The sequence below is a fragment of the Tenrec ecaudatus genome, chromosome 15, assembly GCF_050624435.1.
Source record: "Tenrec ecaudatus isolate mTenEca1 chromosome 15, mTenEca1.hap1, whole genome shotgun sequence".
NCBI lineage: Eukaryota > Metazoa > Chordata > Mammalia > Afrosoricida > Tenrecidae > Tenrec > Tenrec ecaudatus.
The window spans coordinates 57183650-57208366 of record NC_134544.1 but is presented as its reverse complement, the minus strand read 5'-3'; the positions used below and the strand labels follow the sequence as shown (position 1 = coordinate 57208366).

The 24717-nt window shown below is 42.1% G+C and overlaps 1 pseudogene; it reads right to left on the bottom strand.

Annotated features, from left to right (window-relative positions):
* Nucleotides 1-239: 239 nt before the first annotated feature.
* On the bottom strand, nt 240-3710 carry LOC142427471 (G kinase-anchoring protein 1 pseudogene; annotated as a pseudogene).
* Nucleotides 3711-24717: the final 21007 nt, after the last annotated feature.

Below are 24717 nucleotides of genomic sequence, written 5' to 3'. Positions count from 1 at the left end.
TTCAGACATGTAGTTGATTTGATTCCTATGCATGACTGGCAAACAATATTCATTGAGTTCTGCTGGAATTCTGTGTTTCTTCTTTTTATTTTAAGCTAAAAGAACATAAAATTATAGACTGATAAGGGAGGTCACCATTTTTTTCAGGTTTGCAGTTGTGAAGCATTTTTGTGAACCTGAATATTTTTAACTTTTATTTTTACCTCAAAGGCTACAGTAGTGAACCCCACAGATCGGATTCAGTGTTTCCTTCCCATTTTGTCACCCTGGTATTTGGCTAATTCTGCTTAGACCATTTTCACTTTAGATCTTTCCTGTTCTAGAGGAGAATAAAGGGAAGTCAGGCTACACAGTTAGCTCTTTCTTGATCACTTGTGATTCACCAACCATTATCTTTCATTTTCCTCCTTGAATCATTTTCAATCACTGCTTTTCTTGCTGTTACTTCTTTATGCTGCCTCCAAGTGTGTGATCCTATTTTCAGCTTCTGGATTTCAGCATCTTTCAGTTCCAATTTGTAACATTTCAATTCTTCAATATTTCAGAACTATTTCCTGGTTGTGTTCATGAGTTGTACAGCTACCTGCTTCATTATGTTTTGTTAATTATTCTCCTCTATTTCTCCAATAGAAATTTTATGAATATCATCTTCTAGTAAATTGAAGAATGCTTCCTTTTTTAAAAAACATTTTATTAGGGGCTCATACAACTCTTATCACAATCCATACATAGACATACATCAATTGTATAAAGCACATCTGTACATTCTTTGCCCTAATCATTTTCAAAGCATTTGCTCTCCACTTAAGCCCTTTGCATCAGGTCCTTTTTTTTTAATCCCCTCCCTCCCCTCCCTCATGAGCCCTTGATAATTTATAGATTATTATTTTGTCATATCTTGCCCTGCCCGACGTCTCCCTTCACCCCCTGAAGAACACTTTCTTGTGTGATAAAGTATAATGAGAAGAACTCGAGTCTTCAGACGCTTGCTAATGTGATCTTCAGATTGAAAATCTTTCAGTAGTACTCTGAGAAGTTTGTTTTTCCCTGGGTAATTCTTCCTTGTATCTTCGTTGTGCATACCTTTTGACTGAGTTGACGCATAATCCGAATTTTCATACTTCTCTATGAGCTCTTCATAGTTAGTGCCTTGGCATCAATGTATTCTCAAGCTTTGCCTCAAATATCTCAGATGCTCATCTCCTTGTCTCCTGTCTTGACAATTTTCTTCTCATGAATCCTTTGTTTTGGGTTTGCAAGAAAGCTCTTGTTATCTATCACAATAAAAAGATAAATTACTTAAGATCATAAATCCAAGAAAAACAAGGTACTTATTTGCTTTTGGTAGTGAGCAGGCTATAAATATCTAATTGGGAAAATCACAGAGATTAAAATGCACAACCTTCAATGGTCTGGAGTAATTCCACAATGTGCTGAAGTTCTGTGTAACAACTTTTAGATCTGAGAGACCTTGATATTTTTCTAAAATTATGGCATTATTAAGAATAAGGAGCAAGATGAAGGCTGCTGTTTCATTTGTAATAAGGCCATTTCAAGATCCTCTGACAAAATTATTTTAATATAAGAAAGGAGATTGCTAGAAAACAATCGTCTGCATCCATGTTTTCTCAATCAGACGGAGAGTGTGAGTCTTGGAGTTAGAACTGACTCAACAGGAAGTGGCTCATATAAACTAAACTGTAAGGCTTTGCTGGAAAACAGATCTAGTCTCAGGCTGCCAAATAGTCTCATGTCACATGGCTGAAAAATCATAAACTGACATACTCACAAGCAAGTGTTTGAACTGCTTGAAATGCAGGAAGTGTTTGCTTCCAGCCTGGCACATTTGTTCCCTGTCTCCATCCCCAAGAATTCCATTTTTCCTCTTAGCCCATAGCTTATAAATCAGATGAAATTGGTCATCTCACAGCAAAATGGATTTTTAAAATGTGATTTCCAAGAGATGGGAAAGTGTAATACAACAGGGGTTTTTTTTTGGTCTTCAGTACAGAGAAATGATTGTTTTATTGACAGCTCTATTGAGAATGTGATATTACTCCAGGAAGATATAAGCCTGTGACATTTCCAGGAGCCATATGCCTACACATTTTCTTCCAAGGTCTAAGTGGTCAAATATTAATTATGTGCTTTCTTTCCAAAACTGGAATAATCATGGCTTAAGGGCTCTGGTCATTGCATTTCCTTTTGAGTAAATCATGCTATTTTGACAATCGCCAAAGGAAAGCTTTAGTGATGGGTTCCAGGAAGATCTCAATATTACAGTGTAGTTCTACAACTAATCACAATATAAATATGTGATTCACACATTAAAGGTATCTATTTCCAAAGAGAAGAAAATCTAAACAAAGACATTGCATCCCAAAATGGTTCCATTCTTATATAAATAAAAGCATAATATATTTCTCGCATTCACAAAACAAGAAGGTCTAAAAGTCAATACATAGCTTAATCAATTCAAGTGCCCAGTCTTGAGATAGCCCTTTCATCCTTTTTGCCCCACGGAGAATATCCTTTCTCCCACCTCACCTCACCCCCTGGCTTGCATATAATGATTAGCATTCATGCAAACTGGCTGCTTTCACAGTCTCATAAGAAGGCTAAATCTGGAACCAGGTGGATGTCGGCCAGTTAATTGGATCTTTCTTCTCCAAACGCCAGGGGACAGCTGGTTAGCATTGTTGTTCTAATGAGCAATGCTGACACCCAAACCGTGCACATTAGTGGAAGCTCTTCTGGTGGGATGCACGGTCTAAGACAGCCCACAGATGCATGCCTGAGATTTTTTATGGTGAAAAGAATGAAGTGTCTATACTTCAAAAAAAGAAACTCTAATCGGATGTCTGGGAAAGGCTATCCTATTTCTGCTCCCACTTCACTCCTCACATTTTTAAATATGCCTTATATGGCATATATAGATGATGCATATGTGTGTGTGTGTGTGTGTGTGTGTGTGCACATCCCATTCACTCACTTCATTGGGTAACTCCTTGCAGGAAAAGGCAGGATAAACCTAACGGAGACAGCGTGGGTTTAAGAATGTCAGTCTGGTAGCCGGAATCAAAGGCTATAGGGCACTTTTTAAAAAATAAGAATGAATCATGACTATGGAGTATCTGAAATTAATTTTTTCAGTAGCGGGTCATAGAGTAATGATACCTTTCTTTAGTATATTTCAGTAAAATAGGGGATATTAGATTCTCACTCTCCATACAAGATCTGCTTTGAGCCATCCTGTGGACTCAGAATTACAGCGACCCTGAAAGGGAACACTGAACTGCCCGTAGGGTTTCCTAGGCTGCAGATGCTGGCAAATTGACAAAATCCATTGTGATCGATGATAGCACCAGTATCACAAGTCTCTTTCCCCTCCTAAGAATCAGGTCCCTTGGAGGTAAACTCCTTGGCGGTGTACATAGCTCAGTGTAGTCGGCCTGTAAAATGCCCACCATTCAACCGACACCGTCAAAACATATATAACAACAAATGTTAAGCAACTGTAAAATTTTAGAAGTTGGCATTTTTTCTGGCACTAAATTTGAGCAGTTCTGTGATTTGATTTTCCACAGATTTCCTTAGAGTTTCCTCTTGAATTCTGAAGTTTAAGAGGCTAACACGTTCCCTCGGCGCACGGAAGCCTTTCCTTGGCTACCTGGAGGGATGAGGTGTTCCACAGCATTAAAACGCGCCATGCTGTAAGCGTTCCCTTCTAAGAGAGTCATCTAAATGATAATGAGCATGAAAAATTGATTATCTCCTACATTGAACTGGTCTCTGTGTTTTTCATCTGGCAAACCTAATAGGCCCAGAATCCGTCTCAAAACATAAACATGCCGGCAGTTCCATTAATAGAATCCTTAGAGGTAAATCTGCAGGACACTACCTATTTTAAGCAAGGGGCTTGGGAAGCGGTGGTGATTCATATCATCACTTCAACAGAAAAAGACCGATGTGAATTTTTAACTTTCCATTTAAACTTGATGGTAGACTGTTCAAACTCTCTAATCCAATGCACCAGCGTTTTCAGGCATGCCAAAATAGGAATTACAACCTTCTAACAAAAAATAAACCCAGACCCACTGCCAGCCAGTTAATTCCAAACCTTAGGGACCCTGTCTAGAGTATTCAAAGCTGTCAATCTTTTCAAGAGGATGAAATAGAGGAGACAAATGGAGAAGATCCCAAAAGAAGAGCGAGCCTCATCTTCATCCGGTGGAACAGCTGCTGGGTTGAAAGTGTCCAGAATTTATCTAATGGCACCGCGAGGGCACCGCGAGGGCTTCCAGCCTCATCATCTAATAAAGCTCACTACCACCGGGCCAATGCTGCCTCAGAACAACCACGTGTGAGTTTCCAAGACCATAATTGTTTACGTGAGTAGAAAGCCCAGTCTTTCTCCCATGGAGCTTCTGGTGGTTCTGAACTGCTGACCATGAGGTTTGCAGCCCAAAGCGCAACCACAGCACCACCAGGGCGCCATAATCATCTGCTAAAAGCATATGACGAGACTGGTAGTTCTCAAGAGTATGTGTTGACCTTTTGGATCTTCTCCATTTGTTTTCATCCTCAATTTTTATATTCGCCTTTTAAAAGATTATTCCATGCAAGATTTCAACTCTCTTCCCTCTATGGCATTTCCCAAGCATTGACTCTAGCCTTTCTCTCTCTCCATATCTACAGATCCAAGGACTCATGGGAAGTATCCACATGTGCAGTATACTAGACCACTACTTTAAACTAGGCCCCTTCCTATCCAGCATCTGCAAGCCATCTCCTCCTGCTTTCCTCATTGCTGTCAATGCTGAATTGTTAACATTGGTTTAGGATTTCAGCAAAATGTGTGTTGAAATCCTAAACCCAATGAATGTGGATGTAATCCTCTTTGGGAAATGGGTTTATTTTGATTTATTCTTGTGTTCATAAGGCCCTATCAATGTAAAGGATGTCCGCAACTTAGAAACTACTGAATGATATAAGAAGCAGCATAGTCACAGAAAGAAGCCCTAGTGACGCAGTGGTTAAGCACTTGACTTCTAACTGACTGAAAGAAGTCCACCGCCTGATTGTGGGAGAAAAATGAGACAGCCGGCACTGAAAACAGAATGAGCAGTTCTACTCTAGACTATAGAGGCACAGTGAGTTGTAATCAACTGGACAGCAATGGGATTTTTTTAATAGACACAGAGGGAGTCAAGCAAGCACGAATAAGGGAAAGGTAGATGTCACATGGTAATCACCAAGGACCGCAGGAATGCTGGGGTTACAGAAGCTAAGACACATATCTTCCCAGAAGCTAAGAAAAGAATCGTCCCCAGGTCCAACAGAGACAATCTCCCCTAGAGCCAGTGCCCTGACCTTGGACTGCCAGCATCCTAGACTGAGAGAAATATTCTTTTAGTCTTTATTTAAAACCATACCCGTGTGTATTTTCATTATGGAAGCACTAAGCAATTTAATACCCACATTTTTTGTATGTAGCCTGTGAGTTTCTCTATCCTAATATGGACTTCTTTTTTTCCTTTTTAACATTTTATTAGGGACTCATACAACTCGTATCACGATCCATACATACATCAATTGTATAAAGCACATCTGTACATGCTTTGCCCTAATCATTTTCAAAGCATTTGCTCTCCACTTAAGCCCTTTGCATCAGGTCCTCTTTTTTTCCCCCTCCCTCCCCGCTCCCTCCTCCCTCATGAGCCCTTGATAATTTATAGATGATAATTATTTTGTCATATCTTGCCCTATCTGGCATCTCCCTTCACCCCCTTCTCTGTTGTCTGTCCCCCAGGGAGGAGGTCACATGTAGATCCTTGTAATCAGTTCCCCCTTTCCAAACCACTCACCCTCTACTCTCCCAGCATCGCCCCTCACACCCCTAGTCCTGAAGGTATTGTCCACCCTGGATTCCCTGTGCCTCCAGCTCCTATCTGCACCAGTGTAAAACCTCTGCTCTATCCAGACTGGTCTATGGTCAGGGGAGATTCACCTTGACTTTTGTTAACTGAAACAACTTTAAAATGAGTCAAAAGTGAGAGCAAATGACAAGATATTACATTTTGACCTGAGTTTGCCAAGTGGTTTTATAAATGCTGCCTGGTAACCAGGCTACTCACATCCCTCAACAAATCAGAGAGGACTCATCCAAGGCTTGGTCCATGAGTGGATCCTGAAAACAGATTTTGGGCTTCCACTGTCATCCATGGCCTTCTGCAAACCAGGTGCTCAAAATTTAAGAACTGATGCCATTCCCTCCTTTAGATTTGGATTATATTATTTACAATCCTTGGACCACAATGGCTGATGTGCATCTTCCATGTGGACTTAGTTGACACCTTATTTAGATGACTGTTTATTTGAAAGTCAGTCTCTAAGCCCGATTTCTTGACTACTGCTTCCATGAGAATTCATTGTGAATCCAAGGAGGATGAAATACTTGACAGCAATGTTTTCTCCATTTATTATGATGTTCCCTATTTGTCCAGTTGGGAGGATTTTTGTTGTCTTTACACGGAGTTGTAATCCATCAGAAGCTCAAAATGGTTATCCTTGATCTTCATCAGCAAGTACTTCAAGTCCTCCTCACTTTCAGCCAGCAAGATTGTGTCATCTGTATATTTCAGGTTATTAATAAGCCTTCCTCATATCCTGAAGCCAAGTTCTTCTTTATAATCCAGGTTCTCTAATTATTTACCCAGCATACAGATTGGTGAGATAAGTATGATGATACATGAAAACTTTGATGCACGCTTTTCCTGATTTCATTCCATGCAATATCCACTGGATCTGGCCCCACAACAGCCTCTTGATCCACGCATAGGTTCTACATGAGCACATTTAAGTGTTCTGGAATTCCCATTTGAGATAGTTAAAGTTTATTGTGCCAACCTGGCCAATAAACACATGTGGGGTTAATTGAAGGATGGAGAGATAAATGGCTCAGTGAGACTCACCTTTCTAGTGCTCAGGTCTCTTGCTTTCTGATGGTCAGGCCTTAGCTAGTGCCCTGCTTCAGATTGCAAGGCTCGGTTCCTGCAAAACATCCCCGAGGAGAAGCCCCTGGACCTACCCAATGCAACCCTGTGTGCTGGAGCAGCCGCGTGGAGACCCCTGCCAGTGCTGAGATGCTTACTTACACATTCACTGGTTCGGCTTTCCTCCTGCAGTCGGCATCATTGAATGTGTTTTGTGGGATGGAGGAGGACTTTGTGGATTGGTGTTGGACATATGGGCTAATGTTGGACTTGTGGGCTTGGAAAGCACTGGGTTGGGATGTTTTCTTGATGTGCTCTTACCCTTTATATAAAACTCTCTCTCTTAGACATATGAGTTTCTGTGGATTTGTTTCTCTAAAGTACCCAGACTAACACACCATTCTTCTTTGTTTTTATTCATTAGGTTTTCAGGAACTGAGAATATTTTTGTGCTAAGTACTGACTCCAGGCTTAAAATGATAGACTCATGATTTGTAGGATCCAGTCCTTTGTTAACCAGGACATTTCTGGTACCTGATAAAGGGTTATTACTCCAAAAGGAGATTTGTCATGCTCAAACTCATATCAGACCAATATAATAACTATCTCACACCCCACAATCAAGGGTCCAGGGTCCAGAGGGTGTTTGAGTGGTCAAATACTATAATAAATTTTTAAAAGCCTCTTCACACAGTCCGCAACATATATCATCTATTTTCACTGAATATGGGCCTGCCTGGTTTGCCTGCTAGAAATTTTGCAAATCTGTTATGAAAGTTTAAAGCCTGCAAGTTGATCAATTCAATTTCAAAATATTATATTTTGAATCTGAAAATTCTATGAAAGGTAAAAAATAAATCCCCATAGCACCCCTACATTCCGTGTCCCCACTCTGAGGGTGAGTATCAAGCAGGTCCATGATGTAAACACTAATTGTTCTTAAGTTGAAGCTAGGATTTACTGTGAGCCCCAAATCCACTCCTGGATCTATGATTTTTTTTTGTGCTTATTTGTTTTGAGTTTAATTTCTTACTACTTAGGAGTTAATGCATATGTCACATCGCTCCCTAGTTCAATCATGTCAAGCAGAACTATACCATTGCTACCACAATCTGTTTCCGAACATACTATTTCACTCTGCACCCCTGGACATGATCTTCCTTTGACTCCACCACCCTCCCTAGACCTCTCCCATGCTGGAAATTTTATTCTACTTGCTGTCTTTAGAGGTTCATCAATCCCAGGTTTCATTTACCCAAAAAGAGGGAAAATATATAACATGACTTCAAGAGGATGCTAAAGCAAAATGTGGCACAAAAAAAAATAGATGGTATCTGGCTCTCAGTGAAAATAGCACTTGGAGTCTTAAGGACTTGTCTCCACACTAGCAACCATTTAAGTGACATGTCAACTAAGTCCACATGGAAGAATCACACCATCATCAGCCACCAAAAGATGGTAAATCATATACTATATATACTTGTGTATAAGCCGAGTTTTTCAACACCATTTTTATGCAGCTTTTGTGGTAAAATTAGCTGTCTTGGCCGATATTTGGGTTGGCTTATACTCAAGTATATACGGTAATCTGAAGTCAAAGAGGGATTAGTATCAGTGCCTAAACTGTGAGAATCCAGTTTGCAGAAGGCTATGGGTAATGGTGTGTGTTCAGGTGTGGGATCTACATAGGAAGTCAGCCTCCAGTGACCTCCCTCTGTCCACAAATGAGGGATAGGAGGAAATTGGTTACTACACAGAGGGCACTGGAGAGATGAGTATAGAAGATCAAAGGCATAAACCTGACACTTGCACACTTAAACTTTGTCAGTTGATCCCCCATCGGACGCATGCTGGACCTGATCTGATGTGCAACATTTTCCGTATTTTTGTTTTGCTTTGTGGTTGTTTGTTCATATTAGCGTGTGGCTCAGAGGTGTTATGCCATTGGTCACCCTCTTGAAGTGATGCTATATCTTTTTCTGTGTTTCACTATATGAAATCCAGGATTGATTAACCTATAGGGACAGCAAGTCAAATAAAGAGTTTGGGGGCCAGGAGGGTACAGTGGGAGTGGGGGGAATAAAAGGGAGACAATGTCAAGGAGCCTAGGAAGAAAAGGAATAGAAACTGGTTGTGGTAGCAATTGTACAATTCTATTTGACATGATTGAACTATGGAATGATACAATATATATTAACTCCCAATTAATAATAAAATTTTAAAATAATAAATAAACAAAATCCCAGGCATAAGTAAAGAAATCACCAGGAAAGAATGAGTTTCCAATATTACCATATCTGAAATCCCCACCACATACACCTTGACAATTTTAAAATTAATACATGTGCTGGGTTTTCACCCATTTTTTGGGTGATTTTTTTACCCGGCTACCCCCATTGCCAAGATTCAGAGACTTCCAGGAATGAAACGAATCTGAATGGTTACTGACCCAGGGGTGCTTTAGCCTGGGTTCCAGGCATACCCAGAATTCTTTAGCAGCCCTTAGGGATCGTTTTGAGGATCAAAGAATAATTTGACAATACTTCAATAGCTCACTTTCATCTGTTTTACATACGAAGGTTCAATTCTATCATGATGCAGATTACAAAACTGAGATCAGAAAAGTTATGGGATTTGTCAAGGACCACAGGACATCAGAGCTAGAACTAGACCCCAGGGAACAAACGCTCTAGCTTCCCGTGCTCTTTCCCACCTGTGCGGCATCCTGCCTGTACAGCTAAATGACCCAACAGGATTACTCAAATAGACACTCCAGCCTCAGTCCTGAAAATTCAGATTCAGTGAGTCTGGGGTGAGACCTGAGAGGCGGCATTTTCCCCGAGTGTGCCACCTGATGCTCATTTTAACAGTCAACATTTGGAAACCACCAGCAGCATTTGGAAACCACCGGTGTTTCACTTTCTTTGGGTCCACAATCAACACGCATGGAAGCAGCAGTCAGGAAATCAAAAGGCAAAGTGCACTGGGCAAGTCTGCTGTAAGAGACCTCTTTAAAATGTTAAAGAGCAAAGATGTCGCTTTGAAGCCGAAGGTGCACCCAACCCCAGGCGTGGTGTTTTCAATCAGCTCCTATACATGTGAAAGTCGGATAATGACTAAGGAAGACTGAGAAGAAGGAGGCACTTGAGTTGGGGTGTTGGCAAAGAAAGCTGAAAAGACCATGGACTGCCAAAATAACAAACAAATTTGTCTTGGAAGAAGTGCAGCCAGAATGCTCCATAGGATTGCGGATGGCAAAAACGTTCTCATATGTACTTGGGACATGTTATCAGAGACCAAACCCTGGGGAAGCACAGCATGTTTGGGGAAGCGGAGGGCCAGTGAACAAGAGGCAGGCCCCTGACAAGCTAGACTGCCAAAGGCTGAAACACAAGCACAGTTGGGAGAATCCTGTCAGCCTGGGCAGCGTTTCTTGATGGCACAGAACAACAGCAATAACATACTGCCTTAAATAAAGTAGGCATTAAATCATGCAGCAAGCATGATTAGTACTGAATCAATACTGAGCACAGGGCCCAGCATCCTACCACCCAGAAGCGTGCTGTCAGCTGGCTAAGGAATTTAGAAGGCTTAAAAGTTAATTTAGCACCAATGAGAGAAGTGATGTACAGTCTTGGTGTGTGTTTACTCCCTGGAGACGGCTTCCTACTTGGGCAGCAATCAGAGGATGGGGAGAGAACGCATTGCTCTTGGCCCCCGCCTCTTCCAGATGGCTCCTAAATGAGCTGGAGTAATCCACGGCAGCTTTTCAAAATCATGCTTCCCCATCCAGGTGGTCCAAACAAAATGACTACTTTTAACAAGTATTTTTTTAAATGGGGGGGGGCACTTATCCAGTGCCAGTGACAATTAAGCATGGCATCGGTTGCTCCTCCTCTGCACCAAGTGTCCCTGCCTTAATTACTTAGTGCTGCCTGGCACTGGGGGGGTAGGTGCTAAGCTACCAACAGAAAGGTCTGTAGTTCAAACCCATTAGCATGCCTTGGACAAAGTTGACACTGTATATCCCTTTAAATATACAGTCTCAGAAACCTAAGTAAGATCACTATTGGGTTTGGGTCTGGCCTTGGGCTTGGCTTGTTTTGGTTTGGTTTAGTTGTCTACAGTTTGGGAGGTTTGGAGTTCCAATTGAGTGTGTTCTTTGACTCTTGAAACATCAAGTAACTGCCAACAATCGTTGTCATCCATGGCTTATGGATGTGTCTCACTGGTCTTTTCTCCCTGTCCGTGTATATTCTGCTCTTTTTATAAGACACCACTCAGCAGTTATGAGAATTAAGACCCATCCTACACTGGGATGGTCTCATTAGCATAAAAAGAAAGCCCCTATTTATGAATAATTATATGTATTGGTGGAGAGGGTTAGGACTTCAACATAACTTTTTGGAGGACATAATTTAAGCCATAGCACTCACCTTTGACCTATCTAGATCACACTCACTCAGAATGAGCCCTGTGGCAAGATATTCTCAGGAAGAGATATAGGTGATCAGAAATACAAGCTGAGCACCTGACTGGCTTGGACGCATCCACTCATTTAAAGGTTAGCAGTTCAAATCCATAGAATAAAATGCCGTATAATCTGCTTCCATAGAGATTAGAGTTAAAACAACTATGGAACAGCACTTCTCTGAAGTGTTTCCATGAATCAAAATCAACCCCACATTAATGGAGTTTGTTTATTTGTTTACATTTGCAATATAGCTCCTGCTGGGGAGAAAACAGAGCTCTACCGCATGACAGCAGACTCAGTCCTTCTAGGATGTCTCCCACTACATGAACTTTACCACTCCTCACAAACATCTGAATCTACTCTTACTGCTGGGGGAGACTACACTAGGCAGTGTCATGTGACTAATTTTGGCCAAAGAGCATTGTACATTGGTGGACTCTGATTTCTGCGCTAAGGCCGTGAAAGGTGTGCGTAATTCTTTCCAGCTCTGTCTTCCTTACCACTGTATTGAGAAATTCTTAGAGTGAGCTACAAAGACTTTTAAAGTGAAGCTGGCTGGAGTCCAAGTGATCATTTGAGATGAGGCTATTCTGGTGTGATAAGACAATTAGGTTTTGTGTCAACTTGGCTAGGCCAGGATGCTCATTGGTTCAGCAGTTGAATCTTTTATACTCTCACTTAACATAGTGTAACCAGCTCCATAATGGTATCTGCTGTGAGTAGCCAAGCAGTTATGAGAATATTAAGGTGGCCCACTACCCCCTTACTCAGATCGTAGCCCTAGTGCAATTAAGGGTGTTTTCTCAGGGGTGTGACCTACTTCTAATAAAAGTGAATGCTGTAGGAAAGCTTCCCTCCTCTTTGCTGAGTCTGGATCCCAAATGTGGTTCATCGACCTCCAGTGTTTTGGCCTTTAGCCAATGGCCTGCCATATTGGCTGCCTAGCGTGGTATTCTTCATGGGCCTACCATCTGACCTGCTGACCTTGGGCTCATTCACTTCTGCAGTCATGTCCCTACCCATCTTGGGTTCACCAACCCCCAGAGCTACAGAAATCAAAAGTCTCCACCCTCGCATCTGACTCATGAACTTGGTGCTAGCCAGACTTGGGACTTGACCAACTGTGTCGCTGAAAGTTACACATTGAATAAGGAAGACTGAAGAAGAATCAATGAATTATGGTGCTGGTGAAGAATCCTAGATGTACATGGATTGTCCAAAGAGCAAACAGATCTGCCCTGGAATGCTCCTTAGAAGCAAGGGGGGCGGGTGGCTCATGTCTCACATACTTTGGACATGTTATCAAATGAATGCAGGAGAAGAAGGCCCGCAGTTCACATGGATTTTCAGCAGCTACACATCTGAAAACCTGGAAAGAGCCACATGCTTGGTAAAGCAGAGTGGCAACAAATCAGAGGAAGACCCGAGAACAAATGGACGGACGCAGTGGTTACAACAATGGACTCAAACAATTGCGAAGATGGTGCAGGACCAGCTAGTGTGAACCATCTTCTCGATATCTATTCCTGTGCATTCAAATGCAAGTGTCCCTGGTTTTGCTTTTCTAGAGAACTAAATCTAACACACCTGGAGGGCACCAAGGTCAGGAATATCCTTTGCATGATCAAGAAATAATTCTTTGTTGCATCAGGCCATGGAAAAATTCAAAGTTAACTTAGTCTGAAAATTCTAAGTTAATTTTTCTTGTCTGCTGAAGCACTCGTTAACCTCTCCAGATGATATATCCTCTCCCAACCTCACCACCCCTCCCCCTATTAGAGCAGGTATGACTCCTAACCATGACTTCTCACCCAAGACTATGGAATCAAAAACAGGGACCTCTCCCGTATTGACCAACTCCCTCCTATAAGACCACCTTAAAGAAGTGAGGTCAGAATACCTATTAGTGGATATCTGTCTTATGATGCTAGTTATCAATACATCTTTTGAAAGATGAGTACAAAATAATAGGTATCAGAACACCTACCTACTACTAGATACCCATCCCATGATACTACTTCTCAATACATCATTGAAAAAATGAGTACAAAAAACTCCTTAATCTGTAGATTAGAAAGGAGAGAATGTAAAAAAGAAAAAAAAATCCTGTGAAGTCACCATGTTAATTCTGGATTTAGAGTCTGAAGCAAGAGTAATTATCTGAGAGAATGCTTAGTGCCAGGACTAGAATCAAGGCTTGGGGCTGCTACAAATCAGCCCAGATCCCTGAGTCTGTTTAAAATCCTTGATTCCACGGCAGAAGAAATACAGAATTAAGACAACATCAGGTTACTCTCCCCTTTCAGATTGAAGATTAAGAGCATTCCCACTGCTGCCCCCTGCACAAAGATAACCTCCCAAAGCCCATGCCGACCTTGTGGTTGTGGCCAGGTGCAATTGGGTCATCTGCAACAGAATGAATCGCCACCCAGTTCGGCACCCTCCTCACAAGGGTTGTGTTTGCAGCCACTGTGTCCATCCAGCTTGTCAAGGGGCTTAAGAGTAACCTTTACCAGGCTCAGAAAGGTGATCTCCTAATAAGGCTTAACCCAAAATAATACCTGGAAGGTGTTATTCTGTGCAACCTGTGATAACCACTGCAATCTAGCCCTGCCCAGGGGAACCCACAGGGAAGGAGGGGAAAGCCCCCTTGTGTGGTTGTCTAATGAAGGAACACAATGCAAGAAGACATCACCAAGACATACGGAAGCAATCCTTCAAGCAGCTCAGCCTATTTATGTCCTGAAATAAACAGCAACCAACTGTAAGGGGTCCCAATGTACAAGGAGTATATGAGGGTAGGAGGAAGACTCCCAGTCCAAGTGGATGCTCAGCAGCTGCAAATATCAATGGACTAAAATGATATCCATGTTTAACTACCTTTCCTCTCATACAACATCACCTGGAATGATATTACAGCGGGGAACAAACCTGAGGCTGATTTGTCCTGTCTAGTACTGTGATCTGAATTAATATAATCAGTCATACATAATTAATGTTAATCAAGATGTAGCAACATAGAAGAGAAAACAGCTACCAGAAGATGGGGATCCTGCCATCAGTGGTGCGGTCTCAGGTTTTACAATCAACTAAAGTATGAATGGCATGGTGAGAAGATCCATTCTCATATAACAAGAATTCCTTTGTTCTAGAAACAAGGTGTCTGGCCTCCAGAGTGGGACCAGTCATAGGCCCTCTTCTCAGGAGTCAATCCTCTAGAATCTCTTTAGAGAAACTAGAAGAGCTTAATCCAGATAGAAAGACAGATGGATAGATAGATGATAGATAGATAGATAGATAGATAGATAGATAGATAGATAGATAGATAGATAGATAGATAGATAGATAGATAGATAGGAACAATTGCCACCGAACCAACTCACCTTATGAAAGTCAGAATCGAATTGTGGTTCCTCGATTTTCACTGGCTGAGCTTCATGAAGTAGATCGCCAGGCCTTCCTTCCAAGGGACTTCTAGGTAAATGTGAGCAGCATTAATAAACTCAACCCCCACCACCCAGGCCCTCCAAAACCTCAATACAGTGACTGAAATCTCAAATGCACCTAGGTGAAAATGCAGGGAAGAACTCTAGGCTTCCAGTCTCAAATAGGAGCAGGGTTTAATGACACTGTGCACTACTCTGGATGAGTTTAAGAAGCGTTTTCTGCACCTATCTCTCCCCAGTTACATACACCAACAAATCTGCTCTTATATCTGCTAAGTCATGATGAAATTCAAATCTAAACCAAGCACTATGGGAGCACAGATTACTTAAGAGTCTTCTGATTACAGAGTCCCTCTAACAAACCAACTGAAAACGTTGTTTTAGTTGAATAATTATTTAAGTGTGTGTTCATAGGAAATAATATCAAATTAAACGAGGAAATACAATTAAATAAAAAGATGGCTCCTCGTGAGCCATAACCATCTGAGATGTTTGGCCCCAGGAAATGTGGTTACCGTGGGCATTGATCTCCGTCACCCGACACACATGTGCAAAGCAATCCGTTTTTTAATAAACAAATTTGATTTCTGGCTCGGCCCCCTCCTGCATCTTGATAGGGAGTGACCCTCACAGGGGTTAGGCTGAGGTCATCTGGCCTGGAGTAGGTGATCTCTCCAGGGCCAGAAACATCTGTGCTTTCTCTGCTCTGTCAGAAGCCCTGAGGCCTGTGCAAGGCTGGAACCCTGGGCCATGCGCCACGCTGCCATTCTCTTGGCGGGCCTCTTGCCTCACCAGGCACAATCAGGAAGACAGGCCTGGGTCCTGACTGATTCTGGACACATAAGCCACACCTGGGAACATCTTGTCTTCAATCCGGAAGAAACTCTTACCACCCCTGCTTCTTCAACCTAGTCACCTTCTTTGGACAAACTCCCTTCTATTAGCACTGAAAATCACCTCCTTCTCTTTGAGACTTAGGTTTTCAGCAACAAACAGGATGACATATCACAAGCTATTTCTGTGTTCAATGACCCGCCTCAAAGAACAAAATAATTTAACCCTTGATTTAAAAACATTAATTAAAATTCAAGTATGTAGAATGTTTTCTAATGGTATGGTATTTCAATAAATAGTGGATTGTTTTTAGAATCTGCCCAGACAGCACAAAATAACAAGGATAAAACATCACAGACAAATTAGAAAAAATATGTGAATTCTTAATAACTGTACCGCACAGCCTATTTGATTCTCTTCTCCTTGCCAATTAGTGTCACTCAATAAAATCAGATAAATTTTCACTTAATCCAGTGGGTTCGAGATTCATTAAACAATTGAACTCCAACTGTTGAATTTTTTCCTCTTCTTCATATACACATCATCAGATTGGTTCAGGCCCCTGATGACTGAGAGACTGTTGGCAGCCTCCAATAAACTGTATCTATTGAAGTTGCTCTTATTTCCTATAAATTCAGCCTCAAATCAATTCTGACTCATGGCTACCCTTCTGCGTGTGTGTCTTAGACCGGGTTGACTAGAGAAACAAATCCAGAGACACTCATATGTATATAAGAGAGCTCTTTATGTCAAGAAGTATTTATGCATCAATAAAACATCCCAACCCATTCCAGATCAAGTACGTAAGTCCGGTATTAGCCCATATGTCTAACACTAGTCTATAGATTCTTCTTCAGACTCATGCAGCACATGAAATGATGCCGAATGCAGATTACAGACCTGTGAGTGGAAAGTCTTGTGAAGCCAGTGGCAGTAGAAGTATCTCAAAGGCTCTGGCTGCCATCAGCATGGCTCCAAGTGGCTTGTCAACAATGTGGTAGTTACATAGTCTGCTGTCAATTTGAAAGGATTACGAGTGAAGGGGTGGAGTCTGGCTGTCAATCAAGACAAAACCAATGAGGCCTCTGTGTGGGCAGGACCCTTTCTTGAGAAACCTGGGTATTCCTGGATTTCTTCCTTGGAAATAAGAGACAGCTTCTCTCTCTTTTGTCTCACTCCCTTGCAGACTCTCTACTGATAAGACACATGGCACTATGCTGAGAGACCCAGTCCCCTGGGAACTGGAGAAGCCACATGGAGAGCCATGCCAGCGCTGAGATGCTTACAATGCCACTGGATCCAAAGACTTTCTCCCCACTGGTCTGTGACCATCCTGCATTTGCCATCATGACATGTGTTTTGTGAGTCTAAAGACTTTATAGATTGGTATTGGACAAATGGGCTAATATCAGACGTATGGGCTTGGACTGGCCTGGGTTGGGATGCTTTCTTAATGTACAATTACCCTTTATATAAAACTCTCTCTTATACAGATATGAGTTTCTATGAATTTGTTTCTCTAGTCTACCCAGACTAACATAAACAGGAAGGTAGAGTAGAGAGAGAAAGTGTGGCCCACATCCAGGGAGGAAGCAAGAAAGACCCAGAATCCTTCTGAGAAAGCCCCACCCATAAGGAGTTATCGCGAGGCTGTGACCTGATTGACAAGCCAGACTCTACCCCTTCATTCTTATTTGTTAAGTTGACATGAAATTGTGTAACTACCACAGTGTGTCAGAGGAGAACTGTGCTTTACAAGGTTTTTGGTGGCTGATGTTTCAGAAAAAGATCCATTCAGCTTTTCTTTCAAGACATTTCTGAGTAGACTTGAGCCTCCAACCCTCTGGGTAGCAGAAGAGCTGTGTTAACCATGAACACCACTCAGGGATCCCAAATAGTCCATAAATGTGTCAAATTTACGAAGACAAAGGAATGTGCATTGAAACAGCAAGACATCATTTACTTGTCCAACTGGCAATTTTAACACATTGCAGAAGTGTTGGTGTGGAACTGCAGAGAACAAGGAGAGGCACGCCTGCATGATGTCGGTGGGACACCAACGTCTGGAACATGAAGTTATTGTATTAGACAAAGACACACTAGCTACTATAAGAGATTAGCCCCAACAACATATGACTTAGCTTGACAGTGACTTCAGATGGTAAATGCATTTCTTTCGGCCACATCGTCTGGATACTACTGATTAGTAGTAGGAGCCTACATCCTCTCAATACCACTTTCAACCTGGCCTGCAAGGTCACTCTGGACATGTCAAAGTTGGTAGACAAGGTGCATCCACGTGTTAAGGCCTGGAGCCAGGAAGTGGAACACAGCCTTGCTAGTTACAGTTCAAGGGTCAGATGTAGGCACATGGTCGCACAGTGAGAAAAGCAAAGCTGCCCAGGATGGAGGGCCTAAGACTGGACAGAGGCAACACAGGACGCACCCACACATATGTGTAGGAACATATGTGGAATAAAAAATAAATTTCCACTAACTTTTTGATGTCCACGCCCATAAATAAATACCAGTATATAGCTTTTAAAGGAATTCTGCTCTTTGAACAAGCAGTATTATCTTCATAAATTAATAAATCTTCATATATCATAGACATATATACGTAATGTAGAATAATGTTCGTTGGCGTTTTGCTTACAATGTCAAAGATTTTAGAACACATGTTAAAAATAATGTGAGCTGATCGGTAAAATTCTGGCACATTCACAATGAAATGCTTTTCACAGACCACAATTGTGTTGTAAATGTTTAATTTTTGACAGGAATCACACCTGGGCAAAAATCCTCACAACTGAATCAAAAAGGGACATCGTGATAAAGAGAAAAGTTTGAAGTTGTCGGGAATTTCATTTCCCTGGAATCCACAATCAGTGTCCCTGGAAGCGGGAGTTGGGAAATCCAAACGCACATTGCACTGTGCAACTATGTGCATGGAAGCTGGACAATGCAGAAGGAAGTCTGAACAAGCAGTGATACATGGTCATTATGAGTCTGGTAAAGAAGGTGTTGCCAGGAGAACCAACAAGTCTTTCTTAGCAGCAGTGCAGTCTGGCATATTTCTATATCTGTTGACATTAGAGAGTACTACCCCTGTATATTAGTCCTGATCCACTAAAGACGCAAATCCAAGGCACTCATGAGAAGGCCACGCCCACAGGAGGCATGATCATGCTATGGCCTGATTGACAGGCTCGACTCCACCCCTAACTTATTTATCAAGTTGACATGAAATTGGGGGATTACTACACTCTGCTTTGTGATCTGTATTTTTCCTTCATTTTCAAGTATTGCTTCTTTTCTATTTTACAGCCTTCTTGGCATAGCATTTTCCTATATAAAAATGATATCATTATATTGTCAGGCCTGTCGCATTTTAAAATGAGTTATTTATAATCTCTACCTTTTCAGGATATTTGCTTTCCTAAGAAAAAAAAGTCCACCCAGGTAGAGAGTACTGGTCTTGTCTCCACAAAATCGGGAGTGGCAGGAGAGGATATGCAGACCCTATCATGATGCACCAAACCATGAGGGCAGCATGGCCACATGGAAGATGCATAAAAAGAGAGAGCTACAGGGCTGGCCCCAACCAGAGCCAGACTGACCCCTCCCTGGGAGTGGGTACGGGGGAGAGCGGCACTGAACCTACAGGTTGAGGAGAGGGACCAGCATGCCACACCCACACAGAGGCAGGCCGGGAGGGAGGAAGAGAAAGAGAGCCAGACTGGACCCCACGCTGACACACACATATATATATGTACATTCATGATAAATATGTACACATCTATATACCAGTCAGAACGCTCCTTAGAAACAAGGATAGAAGAGATTTCATCTCATGTACTTCAGGCATGTTAGCAGAAGGTCCCACTCCCTGAAGAAGGATATCAAACTTGGTTAAAGTAGGGGGTCAGCAAAATGGGAAAAGATCCTCAAGGAGGTAGATGACCACAGTGACAGAAACACTGTGCACCTAGCAGAGATTGTGAAGAAGACACCTGCTCAGGAGAATTCTGGTCCACTGTGGATGGAGTCACTATGAGCCAGAACCATGTGAACAGCACCCAGCAACAACCACGATCTGCCTTAGATGTTGATATCGCAGGCACTTCTTTAAAAACGTCCTCGACGTTAATCGTCGTCGCAAAGTCTGCTTTGCAGAGATCCCAACCTATATGATAAGCAACAAAATATAGACACCAAAATGATCTGCCCGATCAATGCTCTCTTCTGGAAGGCACTTGATCGATACTGAAGCACTTACTATCCAAAGTGCCTGCAACGCTATCTACTGACAGACACACAAGAGAAAAAATAAGTTGATCTTCGTTTTCTCTTTTGTTGTTGTTGTAAAACATACTCAAGTTATAACTTCCTAATGGTATTTATGAAATCATTGGTTATGAAACCATTTATGAAACCTACTTACTGGAAGAGATCCGAATTCCATCTCCCAAGGCAGCCCCATATGTCCAGAGTCTGATTCAATTTTCTCTTCAAAGATGGCTCCCTAACAATAGGAGACAAAATCCCTGATTCATTCTTGCTTTGAGAGTAAGAAATTTCCAAAAGACTAATTATACTCCCACTGAGCTACCCTTTCCAACATCAGGTTGCTACATGCTTTTCAATGGCAGTACTTGGGGTCAGAACAACACTGATATAGTTAAAGTTTATTGTGCCAACCTGGCCAAATAAACACATGTGGGGTTAATTGAAGGGCGGAGAGATAACAGCTTGCTGAGCCTCACCTTTCGAGTTCTCAGGTCTCTTGCTGTGTGATGGTCCAACCAGGGTGCAGCAGCCTTTTTCAGTTCCCTGCTTCAGCTGGCAAGGCTCACTTCCTGCAAGGCATCCCCAAGGAAAAGCCCCATGGACCTATCCCGATGCAACCCTGGGTGCTAGGGTAGCCTGTGGAGACCCCTGCCAGCACTCAGATGCTTACACATTCACTGACTCGGCTTTCTTCATGCAGTCAGTGTCATTGTGTCTGTTTGGTGAGATGGAGGAGGACTTTGTGGCTTGGTGTCGGACATATGGGTTAATGGGTTAATGTTGGACTTTGGGGTTTGGGCAGCACTGGGTTGGGATATTTTCTTGATGTGCACTTACCCTTTATATAAAACTCTCTCTTATACATAGGAGTTTGTGTGGATTTGTTTCTCTAAAGTACCCAAACTAACACAGCCACTTATGATTCCCGGTTGTTCTTTGCGCTATCTTGGCTGACCTAGGAAAGGAGAAGGCATAACGTAGCTCTCTTGCATCTCTTCAATTCATTTGTTTCCTGTCATATGCCCTGGCTGCAGAGGACTTTAATCCACTCTCTTTGCCTTGTCATGTGCCTTTAAATCTTAGTACAAACCCCACTTTCTCAAGGAACACTCCTCTGACCACAGGCTGGGGTAAGGTCTTCCTATTACAAGTTCTCCTAGCCCCTCATTTTCTTTGTAACACTCATGATGGTTTGTAATGATGAATGCAGGTGGCTATGTTTTTCATTGTCTGTCACACCAGGAAAGTTTGAGGAGAACTGAAACTTCTGTTTTTCCACCATTTTATTGTTGGTACCTTGCTCAGGGCTGAGCAATGATTACTCAATAATTATTTTTAATTAAGAAAGCTAACAAATTAATGTATAAGAGTGGAGGGGGAGGAAAGAGGCAAGAAGGATTTTTTTCCATTGTTGGTTTCACAGCCATGACTAAATATTTGCCTTTTAGTGTCATTTTATTTTTACTTTAGGCTGCTCCTCAAATTTTATCTAATTTGGAAGAGAAGATGCACCTACTATACTTATCAAATTAAGTTGCTAAGAATGGTCGCTTGCTATTTCCATGACAATATCAAATGAAATGAATGGATACACAAATCATTAGTGGGTCAAGAAAAAAATAGGAGCTTAAAATATTTTCTAGAAATGAGAAATAAACACTAGAAAAGTTTCAAATTACCATCAGCTTTACATCTCCAAAATCATGTTAGCCAGGTGTAAAAGTAGATAAATTTTTGCTATTGAGTGAGTTCCCCCAACTTCTCTCAGCTGGAGACACTGGAAATGGATTAAGGGATATTTTTATGGTGGATCAGCAGACAAGTTCATTAGTATAATGAAAAATGGAGGGGGCGGCAGGGAGGAACACTTCTCAATGTTGGAGGCCTGAGTGTTTTCTGATTCAGCGATTGATATCCCCACTACCTTATCCCCGTGGAATCCCCTTGAGTCCCAGATACTCCTCTGTTCAACTTCCCCTCTCACTGGCACCCTGCAGGCAACTTCAGGCAGCTTCGCCTCTGGAAAACACCGAAGTTCCAAAATATGTCCTTCCTTAGCACCAAGGCCAATTCAGAAAACTTCTAAGAGTTAGTTCTTCTGTTCAAAATGCTCCAGACAATATTTTGAAGGCAAATCATAGCTAAACTGCACGATATGGTGACCTGAATCTCTAAACTAATTTCCCAGCCCTCCATCTTCCACCACTTCCATAGGTTTCTGAACTAAAAAAAAAAAAAAAAAAAAACCAGAGTGGGGCAGAAATCCGCCATTGGGGCTCATATTTCCTCTTCCCATGGCCAAGGCTAGCTGTTATTATGGCCTCACTGTTTTCCAATGCAACTTCAACAAACCCTCCTCCTCCCGAGGAAGCATCACTTGGCCTTGAGCTGCAAAGAAATCTACAAAAGGAGGCATAAGACAAAAGCCTCAGAGATGCTCACAGAGGCATGTGAGAGAAAGCAAGACTAGCTACCAACTGATCCTTGGGCCTCAGGATACACAGAGCCCAGCAGCTCGCAATGCAGAGAAGGAGGTTCACAGGGAGCATACGTTTTACATAAATGGGAAAGAGCAGCATAGAGTCTGCTTTCTGTGAAGCCATCCACGACTGTCCCAATACACTTAGCTGTGCACACACAGATGCACACAGCATACCATCTGTGAAATGTCATAGCACGTTGTTTTGCGTCTTTACTGTATTGATGCATTTGACACTACCGGGGACTGCCGAAACACCAAACAACTATGTCTTGGAAGAAGTGCAGTTAGAATGCCTTTGGTGGCAAAAGGGGAGAGACTTTTTATCCCCATACTTTAGACACATTGTCAGGAGAAACCAGTCCTTGAAACAGACAGCATGCTTGGTGAAGTAGAGGAACGGTGCAAACGAGGAAGACCCTTGACAGTATGGATTGACACAGCAGCTGCAACAATGGGCCGGAACATCAGAACAGAAACATCAAATTTGAGGATGACACAGGACCAGGCAGTGCTTCGCTTTGAGTCAGAACCGGTTCATCACCACCAAACAGCAATTATATCACTGATCACCCCAAACAAATAAATACTGCTATCAAGTCTATTGTTTCAAGGCTCTGAGTCTTTATCAGAGCAGACAGCCTCGTCTCTCTTCCAAGGAGTGGCTAGTGGGTTTGAATTGCTGGCCTTCAGGTTATCAGTCCAATGCCTAACCCAGGGCACTACCAGGGTTCCTTCGCTGCTCATACTATCACATAAGTTGTATAAGTGGGTGTTTACTGCACTATACTGGGATCTACACTAGTTAGCATTGAATTGCTTCTCATCCCAAGTGTGTCACAGTAAAAGTATGCTCCAAAGGATGATTTTTCAAAAGTAGATTGCCACACCTTTCTTCCAAAGCACTTCTGGGTGAATTCCAATCTTTCAGTTAACAGCCAAGTACATTTACTGTTTGTATCACCCAGACACTATGCTGGAGCCTGGAACCACATTATTTAACTTTATACTTCATTACATTGCATAGGACCAAATACCTAGTAAAATTTCAACGTGTGTTTGTTGAATTAATGTGGGAGTTTAAAACAGAGAAACCTGACCAGATTAACCAATGAAAACTTCCTTTTACATGTAATAACTAAGCTTGCTCGGCCAATTTTATTTCGTTAAAATGTCTTTCTATTTATAGAAGTAATCCTTTTAATTATGGAATATAAAATCTGCACTAAAATCGCTGGACTCAAGTAAATTCTGACTGATAGGGACCCTAAATGACAGGGTAGGACTGCCTCTGTGGGTTTCCAAGACTGTAGCTTATTATGGGAATAGAATGCCTCTTCTATATCACAAGGAGCAGCTGGTGATCAAAATGCTGACCTCACAGTTAACAGCCCAGTGCATAGCCACTCTAGCACCAGGTAGAAAAGAGCGTTCTACAAAATAGGTGCACAAGCAAATGTGGTGAAGAGAGCTGATGGTGCCCGGCTATCAAAGAGATATTGCCTGAGGTCTTAAAGGCTTGAAGATAAACAAGCGGCCATCTAGGAGAAAAGCAATAAACCCACGTGGAAGAAGCACACCAGCCTGTGTGATCAGGAGGTGTTCATGAGATCCATCCGGTATCAGGCATCTAAAACCCAGAACAAAATCATATCAACAGGAATAGGGGTGGGGGGCATGGAGTGGAAACTCAAAGCCCATCTGTAGACAGTTGGACATCCCCTTACAGAAACGTCACAAGGAAGAGATAAGCCAGTCAGGGTGCAGTATAGCACCAATGAAACATACAACTTTCCTCTAGTTATTTAATGCTTCTTCCTCCCCCACCCCACCCCCACTATCATGACCTCAATTCTACCTTACAAATTAGACTAGACCAGAACACGCACACTGCTACAGATAAGAGCCAGCAAGATAGGGAATCCAGGATAGATAAACCCCTCAGGACCAAAAATGAGAATAGAGATATCAGGGGGATAAGGGAAAGGTCGGGGGAAATTAATCAGAAGGATCAACCTATAATCCCCTCTGAGGAGAACAAACAGAAAAGTGAGTGAAGGGTGACAGAGGTTGAAGTAAGATATGAAAATAATAACTTAAAATTTATCAAGGGTTCATGAGAGAGGGAGGAGGAGGGAGGGGGAAATGAGGAGCTGACATCAAGGGCTCAAGTAGAAAGAAAATGCTTTGAATATGATG